The sequence below is a fragment of the Macaca nemestrina genome, chromosome 4, assembly GCF_043159975.1.
Source record: "Macaca nemestrina isolate mMacNem1 chromosome 4, mMacNem.hap1, whole genome shotgun sequence".
Taxonomy (NCBI): domain Eukaryota; kingdom Metazoa; phylum Chordata; class Mammalia; order Primates; family Cercopithecidae; genus Macaca; species Macaca nemestrina.
Window position 1 is genome coordinate 26016904 of NC_092128.1, and position 11557 is coordinate 26028460.

Below are 11557 nucleotides of genomic sequence, written 5' to 3' on the forward strand. Positions count from 1 at the left end.
CTGTCTTTTTACTTTCTTTTGCAGGTAGATATCTATTCAGTTGTCTCAGTAGGGGAATTTTTAATAATGTGAAAGTCATTCACAATATATTTAGTGGAAAAAAACATGATATATAAGTGCCCAGTATAAAAATGGTCCCATTTTTCCTAAAATCTACATATATGTTTATGTAAACTAAATATCACCTTTTTCCACATGTAATACTTGTTCTCATGCTGAATTGTACAGATGACTAAGTAGCTCTTGAATTTTCTGAGAAAGAGCCTCCTAATTTAGGTATCATCGAACAATACAATAAAGTGTGTTTACACTTCACATCCTTAAGCAAGCACTGATCCATCAGTCAGGTCTAGTTTTGAAACTCCTTTTTTTCTTTTTTCCTACCTTGATGTCAATAGGATTTTTTTTTTGCCATTCATCTTTAATACAACACTCAACATCCCTGACCTCTGTACACTTTCTCCTGGCTTTCCCTCTAGCCCCAAACGCACTGCTATCCCCTTTAATTATGTAGAATAATCCTCTGTTTCAGCTTCTAGCTCCAAATTTGCATTACCCCTCCCATTATAGTGTTTCACAAAGGGATCTCCTGTTACCAGCATTCTTTCTCCCACCCCTTAATAGGGATAGCAGTGGGTAACAATAGCAATGACAACTTTTTTTATGTGACATACAGTAAAAAGTGCTGGAAAAATCTATAGTCACAATTGCTTTCTCTAGGCAGTGGGATCACAGGTGATACAATTTTCCTGCTTTTGCTTATTTGTGTTTTATTCAATAAACATATATTAACTTTGAAATAAGGAAATGTTATTTAAAAACAAATCCCCAATGGAAAAACAGTAACCAGAAGTAATGTCTTTCCTCTGTTTCTTAAAACTCTACTAAATAATAAAGAGTAAATAAATTTTTTAAAAAGGGATAAACTCACAAAGACCAAAAAAAATGGAGATGAAGCAAGAATAAACAGATTTCAGGATATTTTTGGGAAATGGCAGGAAGATGGAAGAGTAGCAGCTGATTAGCAAAGAAGGCCACACCACAGTGCCTGTGGGAGTAGGAGGACTGATTCATTCCATGGAGCCTTCAAAGCTCTGAGTGAAAATTAATACTCATTCTAGAATTCTCTACCTACCCCAAATTATCAATCAATAATGGGGTGGTATAATAAAGATCTTTTTAGACACACAACCACTCCCCAAAAATGACCTTTCCCAGGAAGGTAATCAAGGATATGCTCCATAGGAACAAGGTGGTAATCCAAAAAAGGGGAAACATGGGATCAAGAAAAAAAGAACACAAGAGAGCAGTAAAGGGAATTCCCAGATGAGGTGAGGGAGGTAGAGATGGGAACAGAAGGACAGAGGGCTTCAGGAGGTCAATCCAGAGTCCTCCTAAATGGGAGAGAAAATGGGACTGACATGTTTGAGTATATGAGAATGGAATGAAAGCATATGTGACAGTAATGCTGGGACATTTGGGAACTACTAATGGGAGGTTCCTAGAAAACTAAGCAAATTCTACATAAGAATCAAACTGCATCATAACAAACTGTGCAGTTCAAGAGGAATCAGAATTTGCATATTCATTTAACAGTTCTTCATTGAGCTCTGTGTGCTTTACCCAGCCTGCAGCAGTGAAGAAAACAAACCAAGTGCTTGCTTTAATGGATCTGATATTCTAGTGTGTAGGGAAGGGGGACTGACAAAACATTTTTTTACATGTTGCTATTTCTGAAACTGGGATGCAATATATAATTGATGGTATGCCATGCTTAATTGGAAACATTTTGTCTTCTTAGTAGTATATAAAATAATAGTACAGGTTACCAGAGGCTAGGAGAGGTAGTGGGTGGGCAGGGGTGGGGGGTGGGTGGAAGGGGAAGTTTGTTAAGGGGTACCAAAAACAGTAGAAAGAATGAATAGATCTAGTATTTGATAGCACAAGAGGGTCATGATAGTCAATAATAGTTTGATTATACACTTAAAAAGAACTAAAAGAATGACTGGGCATGGTGGCTCACGTCTGTAATCCCAGCACTTTGGGAAGCCGAAGCCGGCGGATCACCTGAGGTCGGGAGTTCTAGACCAGCCTGACCAACATGTAGAAACCCCATTTCTGCTAAAGATACAAAATTAGCCAAGCATGGCGCACATGCCTGTAATCCCAGCTACTTGGGAGGCTGAGGCAGGAGAATTGCTTGAACCCGGGAGGCAGAGGTTTCAGTGAGCCAAGATCACACCACTGCACTCTAGCCTGGGCAACAAGAGCAAAACTCTGTCTCACACACACACACACACAAAAATACAGTAACAACAAAAAACTAAAAGAGCATAATTAGATTGTTCATAATACAAAGAATAAATGCTTGAGGGGGGATGGATACCCATTTTCCATGATGTGCTTACTTCACATTGTATGCCTGAATCAAAACTTTATCTGACATACCCCATAAATATATACACCTATTATGTACCCACAAAATAATATATCTTTTTTTTTTTAGACGGAGTCTCGCTGTGTCGCCCAGACTGGAATGCAGTGGCCAGATCTCAGCTCACTGCAAGCTCCGCCTCCCGGGTTTACGCCATTCTCCTGCCTCAGCCTCCAAGTAGCTGGGATTACAGGTACCCGCCACCTCGCCCGGCTAGTTTTTTGTATTTTTTAGTAGAGACGGGGTCTCACTGGGTTAGCCAGGATGGTCTCAATCTCCTGACCTTGTGATCCACCCGTCTCGGCCTCCCAAAGTGCTGGGATTACAGGCTTGAGCCACCGCGCCCGGCCTAATATATCTTACAATTGATGACAATCTTACATTTGATGAAATATGGTTATAGGTTATAATAGTCACAATAATATAAAAAATAACTATTGGCTGGGCACAGTGGTTCATGCCTCCCAGCACTTTGAGAGGCCAAAGTGGGTGAATCGCCTCAGCTCAGGAGTTCGAGATCAGACTGGGCAACATGGTGAAACTCCATCTCTACAAAAAAATACAAAAATCAGCCAGGTGTGGTGGCGTATGCCTGTAGTGCCAGCTACTCAGGAGGCTGAGATGGGAAGATGGTTTCAGACCGGGAGGTTGAGACTGCACTGAGCGGGAATCAGGCCACTATACTCCAGCCTGGGTGACAGAGCAAGACCCTGTCTCAAACAAACAAACAACTATTAATTGAAGCAAAGCTTCTGATACATGATGATGGTGGGGGATGGGGAGAATGAGAGCAAAGGCAGTATAAATGAGCAAATTTCTCCTCCGCCCTTGGGGGACGTCAGCAGATAATGCTGAAAATGGAAATAATGTATGCTTGCTATTCAAATCATTGACATAGGTAATAGGGAATTAGAAGAGTCAAGATTAATTCCCCCTCAACTGGGGGTGGAGAAGGGTTGAGCAGGAGACTGCTGTTTACCAGCAAAAGCCTCTTCATACCTTCTTGCTTGTTAACCATGTAATACATTTATTTGATTAAAATGAGAATGAATTTAAAAAAAGACTATGTGTCTTAGATTGTATTCCCTAAAAGCAGAGGCCAAGGCAGGAATTCAGGTGCTGAGAAATGTACCGAGGGCGCCGGGCACAGTGGCTCATGCCTGTAATCCCAGCACTTTGGGAGGCTGAGGCAGGTGGATCACTTGAGGTCAAGAGTTCGGGACCAGCCTGGCCAACATGGTGAAACCCCGTCTCTACTAAAAATACAAAAATTAGCCTGGCGTGATGGTGTGCACATGTAATCCCAGCTACGGGGGAGGCTGAGACAGGAGAGTTGCTCGAACCCGGGAGGCAGAGGTTGCAGTGAGCCGAGATTGCGCCATTGCACTCCAGCCTGGGTGACAGAGCAAGAGTCCATAAAAAAAAAAAAAAAAAAAAAAAAAAAAAAAAAAAGGAATATACTGAGTGAAGGCTCTTCAGGAAAATTATAAGGGGGCAAGAAAAGCAGATATGGAAGGGGAAGAGCTGAGCACTGTGTGGCCTCAGGTAAACGCTAGCCTTGGTGGATCTCTGGGGAGCCTGAGCTCAGAAGTTGCTCTGCAGAGCTGTCCTACCTTGCGGCAGAAGTGTATCAGTTAGTGCATGCCTAACTCCAGGGTGGGATGTAACTTCCCACGCATTTCAGGGTGAAGGTGCTTTGTCATTCAAGGGCAATCCTCCAGGACTGTCGCAGGTATAAGTCATTAGATATCACTCACAGCAGCTGGGAGATGAGGCCACTGGCTGCATCAGTGGCATCCACTCCACCATGCCATAAATCTCAAGGACAAATGTACAATCTGTATCACTTAGGCTTCTTTTGGTTGCAAGTGACAGAGAACCACCCTCAACTAACCTAAGGGCAAACAGTCTATGGAGGAGTTTTATTTTATTTGAGACAGGGTCTCACTCTGTCACCCAGGCTGGAGTGCAGTGGCACAAACATGGCTCACTGCAGTCTCATCCTCCAGGGCTCAAGCGATCCTCCCATCTCAGCCTCCCAAGTAGGTGGAACCACAGGTGCATGACACCATGCCCAGCTCATTTTAAATTTTGATTGAAGAGGGAAGGGTCTACTATATTGCCCAGGCTGATCTCAAACTCCTGGCCTCAAGTGATGGGAGGGTTTTTATGGACTCAGGTAATTAAAAATCAGACTTAGCTGCAGTCAGGGCTCAAATAATGTCACCTGAGGTCCATCTATCTTTTCCTAGCTCAGGTAGGCTCTTTCATCATGATGATAATGATGACACCCCACAGCCCAACATTCCCCTTCTGCTGGTTTAGCAATCCCAGTGGAAAGAGAAGGTTTCTCGTACCTCTGGCAGAAAAGTACCAGGGAGGTTATCGACTGACCCCTTCAAGGCATATGTCTGTATGCCTATCTCATAGCCAACTACTCTAGGGCTGGGGATTGGGGCGGGGCGGTGGGGAGGTGTGGAGGGGTTAAGAAGAGGAACCCAAGTACTCTGATTGTGGTAATGGGCAGGGGCAACTCTATCCAAACCACACATAAAGAATTTCCCATAGAAAAGAGGGATTCAATTACCAGAAGGAGAAAGGGATGTCAAATGGACAAAACAAACACACACACAAACAAAACAATAATCATCCAGTACCACTCATTTTTCTAATTCTTCTTCTTCTCCTGTGGTCAGACCCTTAATTATCAGAGGAGAGGAGACTTCACAACTTTATTCACTCTATCCACACAGTTCAGGAGTAATCTCCACTCTCCTAACCTTGGTGACCATCTTTAAGAAGCCCAGGGAACAGATGGGAAGTACTATTTGTGACTCTGCTTAGTTGGTCTCAATTCTGTTTTATGCCGAGGAGCCTTAGGGAGAGAAGGGGGTTTATGGAAGGTCAAAAAAGAAGTAACGATTTTTTTGACCCAATGATAAGATGATAAATTCTTTAGCTATGAGGTCTTGAATCAGGATGTGATGACCTTTTCAGTGTTCAAGATGTGTGTCCTGCCAACCTGACTATTAACACGAATTGAGGGAAGCCTGGGGGCTGGGAGAATGAAATGTCCTATCATGATACTTTCAGCAATTACAGTTTAGCTAAACAGGACACATGCCTTTTTTTCTTTAGCGTTAAAACTGTTTTAATGAAATAGAGGATGACATTTCTGAAAAGAATGTATAATTCACTTCTACAATAGATTTTTTTCTTATTCACATGAATATTTCTTAGCTCAGAATCCCTAAGCTGCTTTTAGTAAGTGAACACTACACCTTGCATCAAAATTAGATTCTGATTTAGACTTTAAACATCCACTTCCCTGTAATCTTGCTCCTCCAAACTTATTTTATTATTATGATTCTTTTGAGACAGAGTCTCACCCTGTGGCCCAGGCTAGAGTGCAGTGGTGCCATCTTGGTTCGCTCAATCTCGGCCTCCTGGGTTCGAGTGATTCTCCTGCCTCAGCTTCCCAAGTAGCTGGGATTACAGGTGCACGCCACCACACCCCGCTAATTTTTTTTTATCTTTAGTAGAGATGAGGTGTCATCATGTTGGCCAGGCTGGTCTCAAACACCTGACCTCATGATCTGCCCGCCTCAGCCTCCCAAAGTGTTGGGATTACAGGCGTCAGCCACAGCGCCCGGTCCCAAACCTATTTCTATCTCAAGTCTGTACCTTGCAGGACAAACAGAAAAAAGTAAAACTTGAGTTTTAATAAAGTCATTACATAAAAAGTCAATTCTGAAAAGCAAAACGACAGAGAAGTGTCAAATGCTGCACAACGGCACTTTCTAGTGTAGGCAGACAGGAAGGCCGTGGAGATTTTCACCTCTGGAGGGGTGGTGTAGGCTCAAGACTACTCTCAACGGAATCACCTGGGATGCTTGTTTAAAAGGCAGATGCCAGGGGACACACGCCAGACCTAATGAAACACAACCTCTGGGGATGGGCCCAGGTATTTACACGTCTAAAAAGTGTCCCAGGCTGGGCATGCTGGCTCGTGCCTGTAATCCCAGCACTTTGGGATTACTGAGGCAGGTGGATCATTTGAGGTCAGGAGCTCGAGACCAGCCCGGCCAATGTGGTGAGACCCCTGTCTCTACTGAAAATACAAAAATTAGCCAGGCATGGTGGCAGGCACCTGTAATCCCAGCTACTCGGGAGGCTGAGGCAGAAGAATTGGTTGAACCCAGGAGGCGGAGGTTGCAGTAAACCAAGATCAGGCCACTGCACTCCAGCTTGGGCAATAGAGCCAGACTCTGTCTCAAAATAAATAAATAAATAAATAAATAAATAAATAAATAAATAGTATCCCAGACCAGGTGTGGTGGCTCATGGCTATAATCTCAGCACTTTGGGAGGCCAAGATGGGTAGATCACTTGAGCCCAGGAATTGGAGACCAGCCTGGGCAACATGGCAAAACCCTGTCTCTCAAAAAAAAAAAAAAAAAATTAGCTGAGCATGGTGGTACATATCTGTAGTAGTAGCTATCTGGAGGCTAAGGTGGGAGGATCGCCTGAGCCTGGGGAAGTCAAGGTTACAGCGAGCTGAGATCGCACCACTGTACTCCAACCTGAGCGCCAGAGTAAGACTCTGCCTAAAAAAAAAAAAAAAAAAAAAAAAAAAATTGTACCTCAGATCGTTCTGGTGCACATTAATACATTAATGCTTAGAACTGCCACCCCAAACAGAAAGCCATTGCAGGTAGAACTGTAGCTTTGGTACCTGACTGCACATGGCATCTTATAGGTACTTAAATTTTAAAGCTGCTTTGGAAAGCTAAACCTTTGTAAGGACAGATAAAGAAATTAGCAATACAGTTGCAGTGTCATTCTTCCTAATCTGATCATTTTGTAAAAAGAGGGCAAGGAATGCTTAGCATGTGATTAGTATATTTAAAGAGAATGTACTGTTTGATGAGGAAACACCTCGAGTTTCAAAGGATAAAAGAAATGAAAGAATTGAGGGGTACTTAAAAATGCTTTCCTTTGAAAAGTATATTTAAAGTATCACTTGAGTATTCAAACTTTCTGCTAGCCAGCATCACAAGATTGTGTATATAACCACACTAAATCTATTATGGAACAGCTCCATCTCAGAGCAGTGCCAAATCGAAGAAACATTCACAATCAAAACGCTACCTGCTCCCCAGTGCCACTCCACTGAAATCTTGTGGAGGTAAGCTCTCAGACGTCTCACTGGTTGGCAGTGCTCTCCTGTACTGCTGGCTGATTGATAGGAAAGTGTGTTTTATTTGTGTCTCATGGAGGTTTATAATTTCTAACCCAGCCTCAGTACCCTTTTGCAGTCTGGATTCACTTTCGGTAAATTCCAGCTAGCATGAAAAGAGAGCTGTTGGTCAGCTTTGTATTTCTGATTCTGCCACTGCCGTTCCCTGGGGAACCTGATAAAATGTCACTCTCGGTAGCCATGGCTTAAGTTACATATGGCCTGGCCAAGGCACATCCAAGGTAAAAGGCAACACTTTTGCATTTACAAGCCATTCATATGCTGTCTGCTGGCTGTTCATTTTACTAAGGATGGAACATTCTGGTACAAGTGGGAGCTCAGTTGAGTGTTACAGGGGTGAATAAAAGAGAAGTTGAGCCATTTGCCTCTGTTTGCTTAGTAAATAAAGTATAAGAATGTATTGCATTCTGGCGCCATGTCCGTTCACAAGATTAGCTGTATCCACTTCAAAATGACCGACTTCTGTTGTTACTGGATCTGAACCATGAATTCAGTCTCTATCTCTCCCAATGTCACCAGCTACTCATAACTAACATCTCCCAAAATTGAGCCCGGTGGCTGTCAGAGAAACCTGGCAAGTGTTCGTCAGTAGTTCTTTGAGTAAATTATTCCCATTTTTAGACAAACAACTCAAGGTGCATTATTAACTGATGGTATGGCTTTAAAAGCTTTGTGCTAAAAAAGAAAAGTAAAGAAACAGCTTCATCCTCACATTCAAATGAAAGAAACAGCATCTGGGTATCAGACTTTCTTAGAAATCCTGAGAGGGAGGCTGCTTGGTGCTGCTTAGATTTGATGTTTGCTAATCATCCCAGGACCTTATGGGCCACAGGTGTCCTGTACTTGACCAGACCTGCCCTGCGTGGGAAAGGGGAAGAAGTCTAACGGGAGATTCCCCATCACCGTCCCTTTTGCCAACATCCAGAAAGGAATCAAGTGCTCCAGAAAGAGCCCGGGGATGGCAAGACATGTCCGTTCTATCTTTTCAATTCTAAGTCAATCAACAAGCAAGACATTTACTTATTAATTGGCTAGTTGGTTGGTTTTAGAATTTCAGAAATTATAATACTTGTTTGCATTCTTTTCAAATAATACAGAGGTATATACAGCAAAAAACGAAAGTCTGCAATTTATCACCTCACATTCCATTCTCCTCCTCAAAAATGACCAATTTAACGTTGGTTGTTCTAGACTTTTTTCTTTACAGTAAAACTATCAAGCCTTTTATTTGTACTAGTGCTTTTGAAAAAATGATTTTATTTTATTTTTGAGACAGGGTCTCATTATGTTGCCCAGGTTGGTCTTGAATGCCTGGGCTCAAGCTATTCCTCCTCCCTCAAGCCTCCGATTTAGTACTACAGCTGGTACCACTGCACCTGGCTTGTACCAGTGCTTTTTCACAAAGCTTGTTGGCTTCAGCAAAGCACTGGTATTTTCTTTTAAAAAATTTTTAAAATATATATATAATTTTTGAGACACAGTTTCACTCTATTGCCCAAACTCGAATGCAGTGGTATGATCTTGGCTCACTGCAACCTTCACCTCCTGGCTTCAAGTGATTATTATGCCTCAGCCTCCTGAGTAACTGTGACTACAGGTGCATGCCACCATGCCCAGCTAATTTTTGTATTTTTAGTAAAGATGGAGTTTTGCCATGTTGGCCAGACTGGTCTCGAACTCCTGACCTCAAGTGATCCGCCTGCCTCGGTCTCCCAAAAAAACATTGAATTGTCAAATAAAGAGAGACTGTATTCAGGTGTACAATGTGATGATTTGACATATATGTACATTGTGTAATCGTTACTACAGTCAAATTAATTAACACATCCATCACCACCCATGCTATTCATTAGATCCCAGAACTTGTTCATGTTATAACTGAAAATTCGTACCCTTTGGCCAACATCTCCCATTTTCCCCACTCCCCATCCCCTGGCAACTTCTGTTCAACTCTCTGCCTCTGTGAGTTCAACTTTTTTAGATTCCACTTGTAAGTGAGATCATGCAGTGTTTGGCTTTCTGGGCCTGGCTTGAGATTGACCTGACTCCATGAGTGAGAAGCGCAGTAGTCTTCTCAGGCTTCTAGATTCCAGAGCTAGAAGAGTCATTATTCCAGTTGCTATGCCTGTTGCAACAAAACTACCCTATAACTTTATGGCTTGAAACAATAGGGCATTAATTTTGCTCACGAATTGCTGTTTGGGGAGGGCTGAGCAGGGGTAGCTCATCTGTGCTCCACCCACACACGCTGGGGTGTGTCAAAGCTGGAATCATCTGAAGTCTCACTCACTCCCAGGTCTGGTGGGTGCTGCCAGCTGGAAGCTGGGACCTTAGCAGGGACTGTCAGCTGGAACAACCACACACGGCCTCTCTATGTGGCCTGGGGTTCCCCACAGCGTGGTGGCTGGGCTCCAAAGCTTGGCATCTTGAGAAAGAGAGAACCAGGCAGAAGCAATATTGCTTTTTATAACCCAGCCTTGCAGAAGCCGTACAGGATCTCATCTGCTGCACTCTATTCACTGAAGCTGTCAGAAAGCCCAACCAGGTTCGGAGGAAGGGGAAAGCAGACTCCACTCCTTAATAGGGAGTGAAAAGTTCAGGAAAGAACATGGGACCAGAAATATTGGAAATATGACTCTGGCCATTTTTTGAAAATATGATTTACCATATTTGTGATATTAAATCAGGGCTATAAAAGTTGATGCACTTCCTCTCTGTCGAATGGGCTCTAGCGCTCTGGAATCTACTTAAACCTGGGAGGGGACTGTGGCCAGGCTAAAAAGGTGAGGACCGAATTTCATCACCACACCAGATCCCTAAGAGGCTGGGGAAGGCAGGGCAGAAGAAATGAAGTAGGGTGAGGGGTGGAGGGAGCTGACAATAGCTTTTCCTTCTGCGCTCACAGCTACAGTGACCATTTAACATTCTAATAGGAGAAGGCTGGCATTTGTTGCAGGCATTTTGTTTATAATCGAATCCCTCTGTCTGAACACACAGGCAGCACAGTTCCAAGTATGGTACCAATATCGAGATGGATAAGGCTCATCACAGCTCAAGATTAACTATAAATTCCTAATGTGTTCAGGTAAGATGCATCTCTACCTCCCGGCAGACAAAGAGGCAAACACAATGATCCATGAAAGAAAGCAACAGAGATGCTGCCCAAGTGAAATGAGCCTTGATATGTCACCTTCCTCACCTTGTGTTTTTGTAGCCATACCTCCAGACTTCCAGATCTCTGCCTGAGGTTTACTGATGGTTTCTTTCAGGGATCATTAAAAGTGATTTGTGGGCCGGCAAAGCTTTTGTTTTCCATGCTGGGGATTCAGTTTATAGCACGCAGCTTGGGAAGGGGTGTCTGGAGGACGGCATCCCCATCCAGGAAATCTACTCCGGGAAGGCCAAGAGGGCTTCAACGGTCCACGGATGATCCGTGATGCTTCAGTGGGGATGGGGTGAGGGTAGATGGGGGCCCAGGAAGTGGCTGCCTCTTTTTCCTCCTGTCAGGCTGCCCTGTCTATAGAAGAGGCCCTGGGGCCAGGTGCGGTGGCTCACGCCTGTAATCCCGGCACTTTGGGAGCCAAGGCGGGTGGCTCATGAGGTCAGGAGTTCAAGACCAGCCTGGCCAACATAGTGAAACCCCATCTCTACTAAAAATACAAAAATAAATAAATAAATAAATAAAATAAAATGAAAAAAATACAAAATACAAAAATACAAAAAATTAGCCAGGTGTAGTGGTGGGCATCTGTAATCCCAGCTACTTGGGAGGCTGAGGCAGGAGAGTCACTTGAACCCTGGAGGTGGAGGTTGCAGTGAGTGGAGATTGCGCCACTGCACCCCAGCCTGGGCAACAGTGCGAG

At 43.5% G+C, this 11557-nt stretch overlaps 1 long non-coding RNA gene across 1 annotated transcript; it reads left to right on the forward strand.

Annotated features, from left to right (window-relative positions):
• The first annotated feature begins 1273 nt into the window (after window positions 1-1273).
• LOC112424836 (uncharacterized) lies at window positions 1274-10995 on the forward strand. Its single transcript, XR_003015778.2, has 3 exons — window positions 1274-1331; window positions 7533-7622; window positions 10692-10995. It is a non-coding gene; the product is annotated as an uncharacterized lncRNA (long non-coding RNA).
• Window positions 10996-11557: the final 562 nt, after the last annotated feature.